Here is a 21,091-nt window from a genome sequence, read left to right as displayed (position 1 = left end):
GGGCACGGCCCCGGCCCCGGCTCAGGCCCTGGCTCTGGCCCCGGCTCTGGCTCTTGTCCCGGCCCTGGCCCGCTCCGATCCGATCCGCGCCCGGTGCCGCGGGACGGGGTAAACCTCGCTCCGTGCCAGCTGTAGCTCCCTTGTACCGCCGAGTGTCCGCCCCAGGCTGTCACAGCCTCCGCCGCCCCGCGCCGCTACTCAGGGCACCTGGAAAACGTACGCGGGGCTTGCGGTTCGCTTGGAAATCTTGGGCTGTTTCCCTTCGATCCATCTGCGCTGTGTGCAAACTGATTTTAAACTGGAGGCGATGGCACTTTATTCCAAAGAGCTTTCAGACAGCGATCAGAAAATGCACAAGTGCGGTGTGCTGCTTCTTTAGCGCTTCCAACAGGCAGTAGAAAGAGGATGGGGGAAAAGAAGGACAAGACCTATCTGAACTGTAAACCAGGATTTTGCCCTGGATGTTTTTAATCCTGCTCGAATGCTCCTTCTCCATCACCCAGCAATTCCCCTTCTCTGACCTTTCAGTCAGAAAGGGGTCATAAACTGCTAAAACCAAGCTGGAAAGAGCAGTTTTGTATCCAACCCCGGCACTCCCAACATTTAATCTCAAAGTATATTTTAGCAGAGCAGCTTTAGTGGAATTTATAGAAATGTCCTGTTTGTTTTGTTTTCCTTTATCCCCTTTCAGAGCCATAAATTTCTATCGGCTGTAGAAATGTAAATGTTATAGAAGAGCTGGGACTGTAAGGAAGGAGATTGCCAGCTGCATGATACAGACAGCCTTATTATCCTCCAAAGGGGACTGAGGGGTGATTAATCACAGTATCAAGCCAGTGTATATAATGTCAGAGTACTTTCCACTGGGTTTACAAGACTTAAGCACATCTAGTTATAAATTATGCTGGTATTAAAGGCCAGGGACCAGCTGTCCTAAATTTCTATATAGTCAGCTAAGTCTTTAGATTTACAATTCTGCTCCATCTGGGTGAAGCACAGCCTGCCTACACCTTTTCTTTAATCATACCATCCATATAAAATTAAAATCTCCTGTCTTATGGAAGCACAGGCTTTTATTTGGAGCATCGGTAGGCAAAAGCTTCAAGATGGGTGTTGTCAGTAGGGATCAAGGTTACAATGCCAGCAGAGGAAAACACAAGTTCCTATCCTCGCCGTGACACAGACAACCTGTGTGACAGCTTTGCCTCACTGTGTCATAGGATAATAGTGATGGGAGCTGCTCAGGAATGTGTGTTAGTGAACACACTGAAAAAATCGGATGGTGTTGAGGTGCTAACGGGTCCTGTAAATGTGTATGAGACAGGGTATTAAACAGGTCGTTCAGTTTAGATATGTCAGTGTCTCAATCGCTGGGCCCAAATTGCAATACGAGGAACCCCCTATGTAAAACATCTTTTAGGTACTTGGACTGTCTGCTCAAGGTACTGCAAGTGAAGCTGGATCCATCAGGTTGGGTGGACTGTCGTTTCAGTCTCACTGGGTGTTCTCACACAGAACAACTCCACTGACCTCAGCAGAGTAACACGGAATAAAAACGAGGTGTGTCTGACACTCATTTTTTGTTTGTTGTTGTAAAACGTTTGATACCCACCAACATCATGGTAGACCTGGCCTATCAACATCTCAGATCAATATCTGAGAAAAGTGAAATTCTGCCAGAATCTGACATTGGTGTAAATAAGGGAGAGTTTGGCCCACACACAACTAGATTATAATCACAGCTCCTGCACCACCTCCCTTCGCTCTCTGGCCAAAGTAACTCCCCTGAGTATGTTTCTTCATTCCTATAATAGCACCTTTCCTGTGTGTTCCGAGGACTAACAAGCTAAATGCTTTGTAATAAGCTTTTAAGCTGTTGGGTGCTGTGTAAATGCTGAGTGTCTATGATACACAGATGCAGGACACATTCAGAGGAGACTGAAAAACAAATCTTCTTGATTTCTGAAATGGGAGGAGAAGGGGCCTACAAATTACTGAAGTTCCACAGGGCCCTGCACGGTATGGAAGTAGCTTGTTTACAGTGAGGTAGACCAAGCTTGTTAAAATGACACCAAGTTTGTGCTGGTTGCAGGAACTAGTTCACTTTTCGGATATAATCCAGAGAAGTAATCAGATGGAAAGGAGTGACACAGCTTGATCCAAGGGCTGGGCACATCTCTTTGGAAGGGATGGGGTGCAGGTTGTCTGTATGGCAAGGCTTACCACTATCTTCTATACCGCTGTTTGGGAGGTGATCCAGAAATTATTTTAGTGCTTGTATTATCATTGCCCGGAGTAGTAACGCCTGTGTTTGGTCACGGCTTAGCTGATTCACCTGCTTTTTTTACACTTAGATATTCTTTTTCAAAGAGATGAACTTCTCTACAGTAGTAGGGATGCAGTTTTTCCAACCAGGACTGGATGATGTACAATAAGAACAATATTTATTTGCCACTTGAAGAGTAAACTTTACGCACAGAAACCAGAGTGCGTTATTTTTGTAAAGTACAGGTAAGTCATACTCAGGAAAGTTCAGTCTGGCCAGTGGCCTGCTCAAGGCCTTTGTTAAATAGTTTAACCTGCTTATACACTCATTTTATCATCTGTAAATAGAGATATTCTATGTTATCCTCTGATAATATCCATTACATATTCAATATTACCCTCTCCCCTTTAAGATCTGCCAGCAAAGTGAGCTCTGAAAGAGCCAGGCAAGAATTCTGAGTGTTTATTTATATGAGAAAATATTGATAATCATGTCAGAGCAACAGAGAAAGTCAATGAAGGAACTGAAAGGAGACTTCTCTTTGAATTCCTGTTCTATGCTCTGTCTGCATGGGAGAAACTGCAAAGGGAAAAAAATAAAGTAAAAACTATCATTCCGCTCCTTTGCTCAGATAAAACTTTAAGCCTTATATGGCCATAAAAAAGGTAGCATTGAAAGAACGAGAAAATAGAGACCTCGATCTTCATATGAGAAAATTCGGGTTCACATTTGGTTAATGTCACCAAATAAAGAAATCTATGCTATTCCCGTCCTCCATCAAGAAACACACTGCTGAATACAATTAAGGATCTCTCTGCCTTACCGAGCAGCCATATAACTTCATGCTGTGATCTTGTCGGATCCCGCAAGCCAAGCATGACCGGGCTGGGTCAATAGTTGGTGTGAAAATTCCCAGGGAAAGCCATGTCCCGCAGGTGTTGTTGACCGGGAAAAGTGTCCTCCTCCTCTGCGTCCTGCAGGAATGTGCGCGGCAGTGCTAGGGGGCAGTGCACTGCAAGAGATGGTTCCGACCTTCGCAGATGGAGCCAGCTCCTTTGCAAAACCTAAAGAACCGATTATTTGGAAAAGGAAACATGTTCAGCTGGGTGTCTTATTTAAATTTCAGGAACGAGAACTACCTTCTGCTTTCACAGATACTCACATTAGTTTATATCAGGAGTACGTTAACATCATCATTTTTCTTCCACAAGACCATCCTGGAACCAGGGGCAGAGACTGAGATATGAACTAAAGGCATGTTCACTTGCCTTCTGATCACATTTCACTGTGAGGGATGCCGGCTGCTTCAGTACAGAAGGGCTTCATCAAACTACAGCAACTGCTGGCAAATAAAACCACACACCAGGGTGGAGGGGTGAGAGAGAGAGAGAGAGAGAGAGAGAGAGAGAGAGAGAGAGAGAGAGAGAGAGAGAGAGAGAGAGAGAGAGAGAGAGAGAGAGAGAGAGAGAGAGAGAGAGAGAGAGAGAGAGAGAGAGAGAGAGAGAGAGAGAGAGAGAGAGAGAGAGAGAGAGAGAGAGAGAGAGAGAGAGAGAGAGAGAGAGAGAGAGAGAGAGAGACCCCACTACCACCAGAGAAAAATACCCTGACAAATGTCCCATGTAGTGGTTGGTAACACTCCAGTTTTAGATCCTATTAATTCCACCATTGTATCAGTGAACTCTACATGCTATTTAAAATGAGAAGACTCCTTCTTCAAAAGTGTCTTTGATTCTATAAATACGTACCAAAAAAATTCATTTGATCTCTTTCTGTGAGGTTGCAAAGGAATTATGTCACCTTCCTGTCTGCAAGCCAGACATAGGTAACACTCCATCCCATTCCCAAGCTTTTCGTTGGAGGTACACCATTAAATCTTCATCAGCTCTAACATTTCTATACTGTGTTCAGTCCTCAAGGATCCTTTACAGATTGTGCCCACTGAGAGCACCAAGCCTGGAGCAGACTGTAGGCACCATGTGTTTCCAGGAATATTACATTATAAAGGGTTGTGGAATATGAAATCACCCTCACAGTAGTGTGGGGATCCTCCAGTCAGGCTGTGATGTGGCATCAGCTGCAGAAGAGTAACCAGGAAATATCTTTTAACAGCCTTATCAAGCTGAAAATGTTTTCTGCACATGACTGTGCTCTTTGGCCCAAATCCAGCAAAACACTAAGGCACATGTTCAACTTTAAGCACACAAGATGCTCTACTGAAGTCAACAGAACCATTTACATACACAAAGTTAAATATAAGCTTAAGTGCATTTCTGGACCAGGGCCAAAGGGCTCAGTACCATGCAGGGTTCAAAACAGGGGGCTGTGATTAGATGGTCTGACAGAATCTGGGAGGGAAGGACACGACGTGATTTGCTTGGTTCTACCTGCCTATGCCTCATTCCAAGCAATTAATTTTCTCTCATTTTTGTTTAAAATAAGTCTTTCCATTTCTCTTGTTTTGCTTTCCTGCTGGTGTAGCCATTTCCAAATTGAAGTTTTGATTTTCTTTTTTAAACCCTTCTAAACTGCATCAATAGCATTAAGTGACTGAACAAAGAGATTTCAACTAGATGAAGTGCTTCAAATGGTAATAAGAGCTGGTGTTCCCAGAGCTTTGGAGGCTGCAGTAAATACAGAAGAGAGTGAGAGCAATTGAAAATCACTTTTCTGTTGTTCCTTTGTATGAAGTGGTTTCTGGCTTATGCAATGCACAGTAATTAAAATGACTGGAATGCCTCACATTTTTAAGAGAGCTTTAAGGCAGCTCTGTGGCATTGCAGCCAGCAGAGTTCATGAGCAGATTCATGGCTGCAATCGAGGTTTGACGTTTTTATCCGCGTAATTTGAAGAAGACAATATCTCTGTAAACGCCTTTGAGGGGAGTTTGAGGAAGAAGGGGTAGACACAGAAAAGCAGTAACATCTGCTCCCTGCATCAGCTCCTTGAGCAGCTATGGGGCAAGTCTTCCTTTTGATGAGACAAGAGCCTAACAGTTAATGTGGTTGTCAGAGATTTCATTGCCTTCTCTCACTTTAGCTTTAATGTCCTGCTCAAATTCAAGTGCGGGACAGCACTTACACATTCTCTATCTCTCACTGTAATCAGAATCTTGTAGTTCCTCCTCCAAGGTGGAACTGCACAGGAAATGTCTCTACCTGTGAGAGAGGGTTTGCATCTGAGTACTGGCCATTGTGGCTGCTGTATATTTGTGGGGTTGTGTATTTGTGTGTATTTGTGGGGTTGCAAGCAGCTCCCTGACGTTTAGCAGAGAGCCTGGCAGACTGGCATGTCTCTCTGCTCACAACTGGTTGCCCTCCCTGTGATGAGGTTTGCTCTGCTTGGCAGGGGTGAGGGACTATCTTGGTGCTTTTCAGTCTCCCTGGCAGAGTCTAGAATTTCATTTTCATCTTTTCCAATTTTTTTTTACTGAGGGTGGCTGACCACTGGTTTTCTCTGAAGACCTGGCCTGGCTTTTCACAGTGCTAATTGGCCACAGAGGAGCAGTAGAGCTGAATACAGCCTCACTCGGAAGGGGAGCTGATTGACCTGAAGACATAGCCTTTTTTGCATGTTGAGCAATTAGATCCTTCTTCCTTCATCTCTCTGCCTCTCACCAGCCTTCTGAAGTCATGAACTGAGCCTGCTTCCTCATCTCCCAGCATAACCTTTCTCTCCTTCTCATCAGAGGGCACTGTCAGGATACAGCTGCCTCCACAACCCTGTGTGAGTATAGGGAGGTAGAGGAAGATCCCAGGCTGGAGGCAGTAATCCTGTATCTCTTAGACCATCCTGAGGCTATCAGAGCTGCAGTCCCTCCATATGCCAGTCCCTAGGATGTGTCACTGGTTTTAAAGCATGTTGGAATCCCCTGAAATCTCCGTACTTGTGAAAAGCAGAAAGAGCAGCACCAGGGGGCTGGCATTCCCTCTTTTTATGTGTCACTGGTTTTAAAGCATGTTGGAATCCCAGCCCCCTGGCATTCCCTCTTTTTGTTTCTTTAATGAGCCTAGAGGTAGTATTGGGCTGTCAGGTGTGAAAGAAGGGTCTTTTCTTTACCTGCAGAACAAGTGTGAGTGCAGGAAAAGTTGCTGTCTTGAGTTGCTTCTCCCTGCACAGCCTTCAGAAGCTTGCTGTAAGAATTAGCCAGTGTCTTCATTCTCATAGTGCAGGTGTTACCAGTCTCTCACCTGAAACTGCAAATTAAGGTATTAGTTACAAGGACAGTCTCTAATGACAAGGAGAGTGTCCCAGCAGGGAATGAACTCAGTGATTCCTGTCATGCATGCCAGCACACGATGTCAAAAGTGAGAAGCAGTTCCTCTGTGTGGAAATCCCAACAGGGGTTGTTGCCTCGGCATAGGATTTTTTTATAAATCCAAACTGACTTTTTCAATGCTTTTCTTCCTGTGTTCCCAAATCAATGCTGTATTCTAAACAGTAGCTGACTGCTCACTTACATCATGCCCTTCCCTCAGACTCACAGTCCCAGCCAGGAGAAGCCGGGGAATTTCCGATGCAAGATTTCAAGGACAGATCTCTTTCTTCTCTAGAGCAAAAGGCAGCGCTTCAGTTTCCTCACTCCTTTGGAATTTTTCTCCATAAATCTTGGCATACGGTGTGAGACAAAAAATGAGGGGATGGTAGATCTGCAGTCTAAGGCGAGGACTTTTACTTGTTTATTGTCTTGCTCTTCCCAAGTGAAGAGTAACGCATTCCTCAAAGGAACTTTTCAGGTCAGTAGTGTGAGTTCCACACCTAATGTATTAATGTCAGGAGTGAAAAAAATTAGCGTTTGATTTAGCACAGATGTGTGAAAATAGTATTCTTTCTCCACTGAAGACAGAGGTAACAATCCACAGCCTCTCTTCCCCTTTCCTTTCATCTGACAGCCTCTATCCCTTAGCTGTGCCTTTCTGTGTGCTTCTGAGGGGTGTTTCAGTGAGAACTACCCAGAGCTGGCAGGACCCAGGAAGGCGTAGTCTGTACGTGCAGATTACATACCAGGAGTTGAACTATGAAGGTACCAAAGCTTGACCATGTGCTATGAGCAAGAAAACACCTCTCTGTAGTTTTGCTCTTAGTAGCTGTGCCACCAAATCTCACACAGAGTGTTGACCAGGTGTTTGGCATTATCCCAAGTGCCCTACTGTGGGATCCTGGACTGCTCCAAAGCAGTGCTTCTTCGCAAGAGGTTGAAGAGGTACTGAACACTTCTAGCAGGAGCAGGTGTCCAATAGTAGCTTAGCACAGCACATTCTGTCTTCTCCCTCTCCTCTTCTCTCCCTCTCCTCTTTCTCTCCCTCTGCCTGCTCTCCTCTCCTGTCCAAGGTAGCTGCAAGAAGAGATTGAACTCTCACCACACAAGCCAGGGAGGCAGAAGGGTTCTCCCTAGACACCTAGCTGAGGTCCGTGAGGAAAGTGCTCTCAAAGTTATGCAATGCATGGGAGGAATCTACAGTTTTAATCATGGGATAATTAATGGAAAACAATAAACACAGGGCTGAGCAACAGCAGTTTCTACCAACAGAGATATGACTATCCAGCAGACTTTCCCCAGCACCTGACAGTACAAAAGAGAGTAGATAGACAAGCATTTTATGTGCTTTGGTTTAAGCCGTGTCTTTATGTTCCCTAGATTACAGCACAGCATTTTTTAACCAAAATCTTGCTTCCTTTTCCCTCAGTTCATGTTCAGCAGAACCACCACAAGACCAGTGAGTGGAATGGGAAGGCAGGGGTGGATGTTTGCTCAATGTCAACAAATCCTTCGTGCAGCTAGGACAGAAGGCACCCATCTGGTCTCCCTTTCCTCACAGGACAGCTGAAGGCATTTCAATTCTCCCTCCCAGTTTTGAGATTGAATGAGCTTTTTCTGGAGAAAACCTTCTCCCATTGATATTTACATAAAGTTATTTTTGTGCCAAAGAAGCATGATCATCAAGAAGAGCACAGTCTGCCTCATGAAAAGAGAGGGAGCAAGCTGAGAAGGGAATTTTTTACTTCATTTGAAATTGATTTTCCCATCCAGAATAGAACTTCACCTTTGAACATCACATATAATGGCAATTTAGCCTGGAGAGGCTGACATAGCATAATCTGTGTATGAATGTAAACAATAGCACTACCAAGAGCTGGCTGGAGAAAACCAATACTCACTCTTAGTGAATGCAAGAGCATTTCTTCCTCCTCCTGCTCCTCCAGAACCTACCTCCTTATCTTAGAAAGGGTCTCCAAGTCCCTTAAGGTGTTTCCACAAGTATCAATGCAATTACTTTTAACAATATTTTTATTCTTTTTTCCCTGAAATTATAATCTGAAGGATTAGGCAGTCATAGTCCTTTGGTCTTATTTTGAGAAAAGGCTTTTGAAAATAGGAAGGAGAAAATAGGAGAACCTGGTGCTGCCAAAAAAAACCAGTTTATTCCATCCGGCATTTCTGGGAAGAAGGAGGGAGGGCAGCTTTTAAAGCCATGTCTCTGGCTGCATGTAAGAGATAGTTCTCAAAGGATTCCCTTAATCAGATTCTGTAGAAGATGGGCTGTCCCTTTGTAATTCACTCCATGTCTTATTCTAAGGCCATATGCTCTGGTCACATGAAGATTTACAGTCTCAAATTTACTGGCCTCAGAGAATCTGAAAGAATTATGCAAGAAATCATGTTCCATCATAACTGAGGCCTCACACAGCCATGCTTCCTAAAGACTGCTTCTAACTCGATATATGGCCCCTCTAGGGCTTTGTAAGCCCTGCTGGGGAAGAAGGAAGGGGAGGAAAAAGGGGAGCTGCTGATCATTGCCATATGTGAGAAGCATCCCTGTCTGCACGTGGGTGTGACGTCCGTGTTGTCACAGAGGCCGAGGTCTGCGGAGCCCCCCTGTTTCCTGTTTCCAGTCAGAATCTTGCTGCTGGAGCAGGAATCCCATATCACTCTGTACTGCAGTTGCAAAAGAGGAAAGTTATGGCCATTGGAGGGGGAAGGGGCGGGGGAAATCCTCTTAAATAGCTATGTAGGATGTCTGGGCAGGGATGCAAGCCAGGAGTCTTCAGAGGCAGTAGAATAAGTGGGAGTTTAGCAAACAACCATTTTCTTCCTTTGACTAGTGCTCCTCAGAGACCTCAGCACTCCAGTTCTCATAGCTAATTTTAGCTATTTGTGGTTGGCCTGTTCCTAATGTTCCTTTCCTATCTCTCTCACACACACTGAACCTTGGGATACTCTCTGTGGGCTGACAGATGACGTGAAAACCTCTAATCTGCAGGTCAAATATCAAAAAATGAAGTGGGATCATGAAACTGGAAGCATAATTTGCTTTTTTTCCAAATAAGGGAGATCTATTCATATTAGAAGTTCTTAGCATACCAAGTTTATGAGGTTTTTTTAAAAGTATATGAGGGGAATGACTTACTCCTTAAAATTTTATGGTAACCACCAAAGATGTCCCATGGACACTGCCTTTCCTTTGCAGACTATGACTGATATGCTTTCATTTTTTTTTGGCGCTGCTCTTTGTTAGAAAAACCAAAACCACACTGTCCCAAACACTGTACTGATACATAACAGGCAGGGTGAGTCCCTGCCAAAGGGCATCGAGTACATGTTAGAGAGGGTTTAAAATGAACATAGTGGCAATAAATGGGCCATGACAGGAGTGAAGGAGCTGGCAGCATGTGGCATTCGGACTGCAGATATCACCTTCATGGAACTCTGAGTCTTACCTGCTTTACACTCCTGTGGTGAATTGATGTCAACGCTTTATCGACCATGAAGTTTGCTATACAGTTTGTGATGAGTCTGATGTCCAGAGGCACCACAGGGTACAAAAGAAAGGTAAAAGGGTAGGGATGACTCCTCCTGTCTCAACCAAATTTTCCCAGAAACATGAGCAACAGGTGGCTCTTTTTCTTCCCCAAAATTTTTCCTGGATTCCCTGTCCTGATTGCCCCTCCTCTTCACATACAAATCTGTAGAGGATGCTCTGCAGGCACAGAATGTATGCTCTGAGTGATGGAGGTGTGTGACTGTGGACAATAAAAGGGCATATGGACCCTGAAGGCATCTGGAAGAGATGCTGGCTCGGCTCTGCTCTGCTCTGTAAGAAAATTTAGTTCAGGGCCTGGAAATCAAGTCACTGACCTTATTTTCAGCTGATTGATTTAAAAAGTCTTAGAGTCGGGTGAGGAATCCTGAGAAGCTGATTCGGAGGAGAAAAAAAGTAGTTATTATGTCTCTCAAGGATAGAAAAGTAGTGTTCCTTGAGCTGACAGAGGCCAGATTTACATTATTAATTAGACAGACACCTCTGGTTTTGTGTTGGACCAGATATAAAAGACTGACTAGGGTATCGTGGACAAGACTGCCTGTAGCACCCTGTTCTGGCTGGCAGGAAGCAGTAAGTCTGCACATAAAACAGACCTCATGAGCTGCTTTCCTGGGAGCTCTGCTGGCTGCTGAAGGTCCCTTAGTTTTTCAGAGGTGTTGGCAGTTTGTTTGACTTTCAGACAGAGGTAAGTCCTGCTAAAAGTGAAGGAATGAATGGGGGGAACCTCCCCCACATACACCCCATCTACAGGTTGTCCTAATAATCCCTGAACAGATGGACCTGGTCATGTGTGCCCTTGAAACTCTATCTGTTTTGGAGGAGTAGTGGGTGTGGTGCTGTGGGCATGGACAGATATATGTGTTGCCTTTCACAGAGAAGCTCACTGTCCTCCAAAGACTGAGTATCAACAAAATTCTTCCTGTGGGGACTTCCAGTTCTGCCCCAGCCAGCTGTAAATTCCTTTGAGGCTGAGACTAAGAAAACTGGAATCCTGGGAGGGCTTTGGTACAGTCCCAAAACCATTTCCACTGAACCTTCCCAAAAATATGGTTTCTCTGACCCAGGAATGTGAGCTGTGTAACAATGCAAAGCTGAAGCCCTAGACCGCTGGAATTAACCAGTATTAGCTCATTGCGTCTTTGCGCTCTGTCTGTCTCAGCTAATCTGAAAATCACTGTCCCTCTGGGAGACAGACTTTGTTCCATTTTTGTGTAGCACCTGGCACGATGGGGATGTTAATACTGGAGTGAGGTGCTACCTCTATATAAAAAAAAAAAAAAAAAATTCGTGGGACCCCTAGTTTCTCTCTTTGCTGCTTTTGAGTTGATTATTTAGGAGTAAATAATCATAAAGCATCTGAATGAGTGCAGCAGAGCTAACGGCTGCTTCAGCCAGGAAATGCCTGAGGAGCAGGGAAAACAGACTGGAGTATAAATTGCCGTAGCACAGTAGAACAGAAGCCATGAGCTGGTACAGACTGGCTGATGCAGGAGACATCAGAAAAGTAGTTACATACACAGAGAACTCCTCCACTGGTCCCAACAAATCTGGAACAAAACTACATTTGCTCTACAGCAGGTGAAGGTCCAGTCCTCCAAACTCAGGACAGCTGGCCATCCTGACCACCGGACCTACCAGCTGCCTCCTCACTTGCCAGACCTTCTGCTTTTGCATTCTGTCCCTCACCATCTGTTTGTCCTTTTTATGGGAGAAGTCCCTTCCAGTTGTCACCCTGTTCATGAACCAGTTGAAATATTTGCCTCCCCTACTGTGACAAGTTTCCTTCACATTTTTTGTGCTTCCTTGCACGATACAATTTCTTTTCTGAGCGAACATTTGCAGCCTTCCCCTTTTAAACACAGAGGTTCTGGAGTGACATAACACCTCTTGGAGCAAATGCATTCCCTAAAAGCCTTCCCCATGATTCTGAGGCCCCAGTTGTCAACACTCTTTCTTCCAAGGACAGAGAATGTAATCCAGGCCTCCCTCCCTTGCCTGTGGTTTCTCCATCACAGTAAAGTCACTGGTGAGCAGCCAGAATAGCCACCAGCATGCCAGGAAGGGCATGTCAAGGTTGGGAAGGAAGAGTGGCTGCACCACATTGTGTACCAGGCATGCTTAGTTGGCAGATGGTCCCTAAGGGACTGCTGGATGCTGGAGTATATTTAGGGCAGCTTCTGGGCTACTTGAGCTCACACTGACAGAGGTAAGGCAAAATCATGCTGCTGCACCAAACTCCTAGGGACTGTCATTCTTCCCACCACTTGTGAGCAAGGCCTGAGCAGAGAATTTAGTCCCGCATCACACCACTACACACAGCAACTTCTCTGCCTCTTCCTATCTGCCAAAGTAGCATGGTGGCAGTTCTAGTGAAAACTTTCTTCTGGAATGAGGAAAAAGACAGATAAAGAAGAGCCCCACAGACTGACATAAATAATCTTATTAACTTGTGCTCCCATGAAACACACACAAACACAGAAGCAGGGAAGGCTGTCAGGGCTGTTCCCAGCTCTAAAGCAGCCCTTTGGCAGGACTAGACTGGTTGGTTTTTTTCTCCCCAGATGAGAGGCTGGTCAACACCACCCCTAAACTCACCTCCACCCCCAAACAGCTGTTTTGCCAAAGGGTGGAGAAGCAGACCTCCTGACTGAGGGTGGAGCAGTTTGAAGGGGAGGAAAGCAGTGACTTCACTTCTTATTAAGTAATAGCAGAGCGGGGTGTGCGTCACTCTGAAAAACAAGACTTTGGGTGTGCGTCACTCTGAAAAACAAGACTTTGGGTGGGGGCAAAGTCTCTCTGCAGCATCTTATGCATGGAGCCTTCCTCTTTGTGGGAAATGAGCAGAATACACCATTCTGAAGAGGGAATTCAGAAAATCAAAGATGTAGTAGGTTGAGCACCTCATAATCTTACTTAAGGGGATCCAAGAAGAGCATCAAGGTGAAAAGGCTCATAATGGTGAAGGTTGTTTGGGCTAGACTTTAGGAAACACTTTGCTCCAGCAAAGATAGAGAAACATGGGAATAGATCGAGTCCCTGTGAAAAAAGCACCATGTGGGAGTCAGCTTTCATGGGGGGCAGATAGCACTGAGTCTAGGTACGCATACCAGGGGGGTGATGGCAGAATAGACAAAGGTGTCTTTGTGATCACAGAGAGTTACCTGCAAGGGGACTGCTGTTCTTAGGTTGGAGACAGCCTCTTCCCACCCTGTGTTAGTGAGCAGGTATCACAAGATCTGAACCTGTCTCCCCAAAGAATCCTTTCCCTGCAGCTCACTCCGTCAGGGATGTATGGACAGCCTCAGGCCAGTCTGTTGCATTCTCACTGCCAGATTCAGTTGGCTTCTGCCAGTCCTGACTACTGCTGAAAGAGTCTCTCAGGCTTGAGAGCAGTCTGGAATGTTAGACATCATTCCAGGCTGTTCTGAGCAACACAAGAGTAAGAAGCAGTCTTGGACTCCAAAGGCTTCAAATGTAACAAATATTTTCATACTGCTGGTGCTGTTCATACTGCTCTGAAAGTGCAGTTGCCAGAATGGCCATCAGAACAGAAGCTGTTTCACAGGTGGCTGTGGGCCAGCTGTAAAAGGCCTTCCCAAAGGCTCTGTGCAATGCTTATGGCATCATCAGAGTGTACCTCTGGCCCCACTTAGAGTGGGGACATAACCAAAGGCACTTATTTCCTCTCCTAGGCCTCCCAGGCGGAACTTAGAATACCTTGGCAGTGTCCTAGAGAGACATGGCAGTGTGGGGGCACACCCACCTCATTCCTCTGGCTAGCACAGGGAACCACAGTGCAGGCAACAGTGCTGGCATGTCCTTCACTTGTTGGGTATTTACCCAGGGTCTTGCCTGGGCATGTTTGACCTTAGAAGGTCAGGCTGTTGGGTTTAGACCCATGCTGCCACTCATATGAGGTATTTTATATCCAGTTTCTACACACCTTTCCATACCGCAACCACACATGGTGAGCACGTCTCCGATGCAGTCAAGAATTCAGACTCTCCTTAGGGGAGGTCTAAAAGCTGCCAGGCTGCCAAGGGCTCAGGCCCTTTTTGTTTTTCCTGTATATAAACTGAAACCCCAGTTTTGTGATACCAACCTCCCAATGGCTCCTCATGCAGACTTTCACTAGAGGCTCCTTAAGTCTGCAAAGAGCTCAAGCACACGCAATAAGCAGCTTTCCTCACTCCTGCCTCAATTATACGAGAAGGGAAGAATAAAAAATTAAGGAAGGAATAATTGTACCCTTCCTGCCAGAATGATTGACAGCAGCAAGGGCAGTTCAATTTCATTAATAAACAGAATTTTGTGTTCCAACTTCCAACCTGAGAAAAATAAATTAACTGAGTGTTCAGAGAGCCCTACTTCCTTGCTCACAAATCATAAATGGCTTAGCAGAACACCACTGTTCTGGAAATAAAGAAGAAAAGGACAAAGGAACATAAACAAAATAACAGGCATCCACCAGCTCCCAAAATGATACTTGCCAAAGCCCTTTCTCTTTGCTTGCTGGCACAGCTGCTAGAGCAGACCATTGCTCCCCTGCTCTGGAAACACTCCACTCACAGCTGACAGTTCAAGGGGACTGCCACACACCTGCTGAGTAGCAAAGTCTTCCTCAAGCTGGAGCTGAGATAGGGTAGGAACCCCTGACCAGTCCCTGTGGGTTGCTGCTTCTTGCAGCTATTCTAACTCCTTTAGCAGCTCCTCTTAAGTGGCTCCAGCTAAGCATCTCCCACCACCTGCAGTTAAGCGCTCCTAATCCTCACTGGGTCCTGGCTTTTTGTTGCTCAAAGACAACGTCTTCAACAGACTTTCCTGGTCCTCTAGTTTGCTATATTTTTATCAGCCAAGACTGCAAACCATTACATGAATCTAAGGGTGGTCATCTACTATGGCGTAGCTAGTCCCAGCTTTTCACACTTGGTCATCCTCATTATCCTCATTTTTATCAGGATAATGGTGATGTTGTTTTCTTACACAAATCCTCCCATATGTGCTAGCATCTGTTGATCAGTATTAGGGCCACCTCTAGGCTTTTTCAGCTCTTTTCTCTCCAGCTGAGGCTAGTAGAGCAATTCTGTCCCTATAGCTCTCCATCCCTCTGGGCCTCCTTCTGGTCAGCCAACAAAACAGGAAGGAAAACACAGTGTCCAAGTTAGTTTCTTGTACCTTGCAGTCAGCCTGAGCCTCTCATTAGGATTCACTAAAAAATAGGAGTTGTCCTATATAAGCCTCAGGGCAGTCCTCTGTTTATAACAATTTAAGATCCTACTGCCATATCTGTGCCCCAGACAAATGAACTCAGAAAGGCGAAGGGATGCTAGTGAGTTTGTGAGTTCAACGCTTCTCCACCCCTTCCCTGTTTTCTTAGAGCAGGCACTATTCCCTCCTCAAACCAGGGAATTAGTAACACTAATGGGGGAATGTGTCACCCCTGCATGCTGAGTATGACTCAGAGTCAAAATACAGCCTTAGCAGCTGAGAGCAACAATGAGTTGTGCTCAGCTTTTTTTGGCTGCACCATTGCTGGAGCCCAGAACAAGGGCAGTGATGTCATGGCCATAGGCTTATTGTGTGAGTATCATATCCAACACTATGAGCTCTCTGTGATCTATTACTTCCACATTCACATAACTTGGGGCATATATACACACAAATAGTTGCCAGAGCCAAGAGTAAGTCATTTGGAACAGATTATTTTATTTCAGGCTTTTAACAAGAATGCTTGTCAGTCCCAACAGGCTTATTCTGGAGAGGTAGTGCCTAGCTCAGTACTGAGCTATATAATTTAGTCAAGACCTCAGCTATAAAGACAGAAGTTTGGAATGTAGAAATGGGCAGACAAGAATCCTGCTAAGAAATAGCTTACATTTTCCTGACAATTAGCCATTGTTGCAAGTATTTATATAAATGAAGAGTTAGAAAAAGTTCTGCAGCAAAGAACAAAATTACTCCCAACCATTTTCAAGAAGATTACTTTGTAGCATTTTGTGCACTTGTATTTGAACAAGACTTTTCTCCATTAGCCTCTGAGTGGAGTGGGGGATTGTTCCCTCTTTTCAGAAATGTGCAGTGTGTATGAAGCGATCTGTCAAAGGAGCCAGTACAGGAGGGGGTGTGGAGCTGAGCATACAGTGGCAGTGTAATCAGAGGCCAGCCCCTGGGTCACGCAGGCAAGCTCGAACTCGCTGTAACCTGCCTGGAGCGCGTGCTGATAACCGGGGCTGTGGAGTTCACAGACAAGCTGTTAGCAAGCATCCTCAGCCCGGGAACTGCACAGGGCTGGAGCCTGCTCTGGGCTCTGAGTAGCCCACACTGCTGTTAAACCCAGCTCAGGTAATCTGAACTTCGCATGGATGGGGCTGCAGGAGCTGCTGTCTGCAGGGACAGCTGTGCCAAGAGTGGCAGCTCCCTGCTTTATAAAACTCTTCCATAATGTATTGCCAGGTGCCTCAGGTGACAAGGCCTGCCTGTGTCCCGTGTTATGGGCCCCTTTCATCATTTGCTGGGTTAAGGCAGGATTCCTCTGCTCAGAAAAACAGGGGAAGCCCTGAGAATTCGTAACACAGAATCTTATCTCAAGGGAAAAGACAGAGGCATGTGTGTAGAGGCTTGTTGAACTACGCATTCCTCTAATAGTTTCCCAAAGCTGAGCACCAGTGGGACAGTCACACACTTTGCTGCATGTTCCCAACCTCCCTGGAGAGCAGCTGTGGCCCCTCAGTTCCTGTGCCTCTGCACTGGGCAGCAGATTGGCGGAAGCTGGTGCAAAGCTGCCTGTCCGATTAAATTTGTTATTTTGCAAAAGGATTTAGCTTTGTTTGTTGGTTATTACTAAAGAAAAAATCCTAAGCTGGTGCTTTAACCTGTTTTAAACCTTTCACAGGGTGAAAGAATCTGGTTCCTTTCCTTCCAAGTTGTAAACAAGGAGCAGAAAGATAAGAGAGGGCAGAGAAAACAAAAAAGTTTTAAAATACTATTTTTCTTACATTCTTTTTATTTTCCAATCAAAAATTATTTTAAAAATTCCAGTACTAAAAGGCTTCCCCATCAGAAGGGTTGCTGAACTTTGCTTCTGAAAAAAATCTGACAACAGGTTGTCAGCCACCATCTCAGACATACTCCAGCTCCCACACATACCTGCTGTCTCTCCAGGGATGTGCTAGTAAGCCCATCCAGAAGGGTTTGTAGATTATAAAGATGATGAGAGATGTTCATGCTTCATAATTTTTCCTGTACAAAAAAAACAAAGGAAGCCAAATCAAATAAACCACTTATTGCAAGAAAATCTGTCTATATGCAAGATTCAGTCTGGCTTAATTGAGCTTGTGGCTGACTATTAGTTAAAACAAGACATTTTCAGTTGAGAAGGTTGTAGGTCAGCAGGGACTGGTAGGCTACAAATGAAGATGACTGTAAATGTATTGTTTGAGTGCAAAAACTACATTCAAATACTACTGTAGTCGCAAAGCCAGGAATTGCCCATGGATAGTGCCCGTACAAGGGTTGACACTGAAGTTTTAATATCTTTCCTCTGAGCCATGCAATGTAGATCATTTGTTTCACAGGATTCCTGTCACAGAATTCCAGCAATTAAAAAAATAAACATACTTTGCTTTGTCCTTCTGTTCAATGGATGAACTTAGATCTTCTCTAGTACATAGGATTTAAACAAAGTTCTAAGAGCAGAATGACTAAAACCCCTTTTGAGATCATGGCATTCAGCAAGATATCATATCTAACTGTTTCAGAAACATCAACAGATTTGTTTTCACAGCAGTAGAGTAGATATTATGTGTTTTGTAAATGAGAGGCTGCCTGCTGAAAGTACAGAATCAGAAGACTTGTGTACTTGATATGGAATGACAAGGACATGGATTTTCAGTTTCTACCATGCTGCAGCGCTTTATATTCAAAGTCCAGGTGCAGTTGCAAGTGTTCATTCCCTTTTGCAAATTGGTTGTGGCTCATTGCAGCACTCAGGGGCTGCAATGCCAGCTTAAATAGCCTCCACCCTGGTCAGCAGAGCCCTTGCCTTCCCACCCCAGCCCTACAGTGAATCTCAACACTCGCACACTTTCAGTTTGGGGCCTGTTCTGCAAATAGGATCAGGGAATCAATTCATAATAAAAATAACCCTTCTTGGCCTCAGAGCACAGTCTGGGACTGGAAGCTATGTCAGGCTCACAGAAAGCAATGGATAGCCTTATCACAGTCACCCATGGGGAATCTGGCTAACTTGCCCAGCATCATACTGGATAACAGGAACGCTGGCCAGCTCTGCAGGGCAGCAGTCCATCCCTTCAGTCCCGTGATGACTCTTGCTCCCTCTGCAGTCCCTTTTCCTCTGGTGACCACTGCCATCTACTTTGCACAATGCATGGGGCAGGGGGTAGTCCTGAGAGCCCTTCTGAGGCTTTCACAGCTGTGAGTAGCCGTCAGGTGATGCTCAAATGTTGTCCAGGTAGCTTTCATCCTGGATTTCCTAGGTTTCTAAGCACTTGACTCCACAACCATTACAAATTTTTTATGCAGGCATTTTGTGTGCAATATACAGCACATGTAGATGTTATTCTTAGGGACATGGTTTAGTGATGGACTTGGCAGTGTTAGGTTAATGGCTGGACTTGATCTTAGAGGTCTTCTCCCACCTATGATCTTCCATGATTCTATATGTCCTCATTTAAAGTAACCTGAAGTATTAGAAGAATGAGTAAGGGAGGAGATGGGTATCTGGACAGTGCTGAGGACCAGAACCAATGCTTTCTTCTTGTTCTTTAGATTATTTGGAGATAAAGGAGCTTAGAGGGATTGCCAGCAAAGGTTCCTCACTCTGAGAACCTGGCTGTTGCTGTAAACTGCAGAGCTGAACTACCTGTTGGTTCCTTGCAGAAAAGCTGCCACATACAAAGTGCTGCTACTATTGGAAGCAAATGGTTACTGTGATGTCCAGCACAGGCTCCTTCCTAACCCAGGACTACTGCAAATATGTCAGAGTCTCTGTTGGACACACAGAGCATGCATGACAGGCTTTTCTTCATGTCACTGCCTAGCAAAATCTTGGTTTTGATCACTCTAAGGAGAAATACAGAAAGGTGACAGTTCCTCTGCAAGTATTGCCATCACTGGGATGGTCTGTCTAGCTCCCCTCCAGTAGGACCCACTCCCAGACATAAGCTGGAGAAGTCTCAAGGCCTTTCTGACATCTTCATGACACATGGGACATCCTCATGTCTCCTGCTACCTTTCCTTTGACCATTTCAGCAGAGGATGGGGCAGCAGTGTCAGCCACTTCACTTGCACTAAGATAATTTCACCAGATCATTGTATCTGCTTTAGTGACAATCTGTGTAATTAAAATGGCGCAGAGCCAGCTACTGAAGGGGCTAAAACCTGGCACAGGACTAGCTCTTGTGACATTCACTAAAATAACAAACTCAAACTTCAGCTGGGTCATCCTTAAAATAATCTCTTTTGTTTCTTTCATTACACCTGATCCAAGCTCCTCATTCCCAGTTTTTAGACTCAGAATATCTGTGCCTTCCTGCTCCCAGTACTACTTCAGTCTACCATTATTTTCTTAGAAGTACCTTCCAAGGCTTACACTTCTGTCTTTGTGCTGCACTGCTTCCTTCTCTCCCACTCCAGAATCTATGGGGCAGACTCAGACACGGCCATCTAGCTACCCTCAGGGTCTCATGCAGCAGAAAGTCGTTGTGGGGCACACTGTACTGAGCAAAGTGACAGCAACCCACTTCCCACTTTCTGGAAGATTATCAGCAGTTCACAGAGGGGATGCACAACTAAAATAATCCAGCAGCGTGCCAATCCCACTTACTCTGAGCCATGGCACTTCTTCAAAATAAATAATCTTATTGGGTGGCAGCTGCACCATTAAAGGTGTATTATCATGCATGAAAGATTTTTCATACTTTTTCTACCTGAAACAGGCAGCTCTTATTTCCCATACAATTGCAGCCTTCTCATTCTCTTTTCCAGAGGTTCCTTAAAAGCCCTGACCAACAGTTTTTCACAGTTTGATATGTCATGCCCACAGCTCAGATTTTCTTGTACAGTCTGCAAGATACTGAAAGGCAAGCTTGATACTTGGGTTTTCTGTAATGACCTCCCCAAAGATATTTCTGAGTTAATAACCATAAAGATAATAATGCAAATAGCAGGAATAATGGTAACTACAAGGTGAGTGGTAAAATTACTCTTGAAATGAGCCTTAAATTTGAATAAAATGTAGTAATATCCCTTCTGGAGAAGCCAGAAGCACTCTCCTCTTGCAGGATGAAAGGAGCTAAGGAATGTGCTGGCTGGCACTGAATCCCTGTCCTCTTGGGCCTTTAATGGGTTTCCTGCTCCTGGAGGTTCAAAGAGCAATTACAGTCTCCAGCAAAAGTACAGCAAATGGAAAACAGATTCTCTGGCTTTCACTAAAATGCCAAGAAAATAACTAATGAAAAGATGGAGGCCTCAAAGTCACCTCATTGCAGCAGTTGACTGAGCTGAAGGGAAATCTCCCTCTGTTCATCCCCGAGGCCAGAGGTAGTCCCTGCCGTGGGCAGTGGGTGTTGGGAACCCAGTTTGCAGACCGATCTCCCTGAGGAGGCTCATGTTAGTGGAGAGAGATGATATCAGACAGCTGGAAACTGCCTCTGGGCTCCAGCTCCTTCACCTCTTTGTTGGGCGTTTGGTTTTGTGCCTTTGAATTGGCTTTTGGAGAGGAACAAAAGCAAGGTCAGGGTAACTTCCTTCACTGCAGCAAGTCATCATAAATATGGAGGTACATATCCAGTACAAGGCAGCTGGATAAGCAGAGATAGGGGCTAACAGAGGAACCAGCCATGGCTACCATCAGCCTGGTAACGAATCAGCTTGCTCAGGCCAAACAGCCACCTGCCCGGTGCAGGGGAGGAGAGTTGTGAAGACAAGTGATGGAATATGGAGAGAAAACACCCTTAAACTGAGGATAACCCTTCCAGAGAGCTGC

The 21,091-nt window shown here is 45.1% G+C and overlaps 1 protein-coding gene and 1 long non-coding RNA gene across 4 annotated transcripts in view; one reads left to right on the top strand and one right to left on the bottom strand.

The window, feature by feature from the left end:
• The window catches only part of SYN3 (synapsin III), a 190,346-nt gene that overhangs the window by 100,508 nt on the left and 68,747 nt on the right, over positions 1-21,091 (top strand). The window lies entirely within an intron of this gene.
• Positions 677-17,513, bottom strand: LOC108447541. Of its 2 annotated transcripts, none has more exons than XR_001863152.1 (5): positions 17,233-17,513; positions 6,323-6,459; positions 3,429-3,605; positions 3,090-3,330; positions 677-2,845 (listed from the first exon to the last, which is right to left on the bottom strand). It is a non-coding gene; the product is annotated as an uncharacterized LOC108447541 (long non-coding RNA). The 2 variants fall into 2 exon arrangements; XR_001863151.1 differs by having other exon boundaries at positions 3,429-3,608; positions 17,233-17,512.

This window comes from Corvus brachyrhynchos, unplaced genomic scaffold, assembly GCF_000691975.1.
Source record: "Corvus brachyrhynchos isolate BGI_N302 unplaced genomic scaffold, ASM69197v1 scaffold56, whole genome shotgun sequence".
Lineage (NCBI taxonomy): Eukaryota > Metazoa > Chordata > Aves > Passeriformes > Corvidae > Corvus > Corvus brachyrhynchos.
This window is presented reverse-complemented; position numbering and strand designations above follow the sequence as displayed.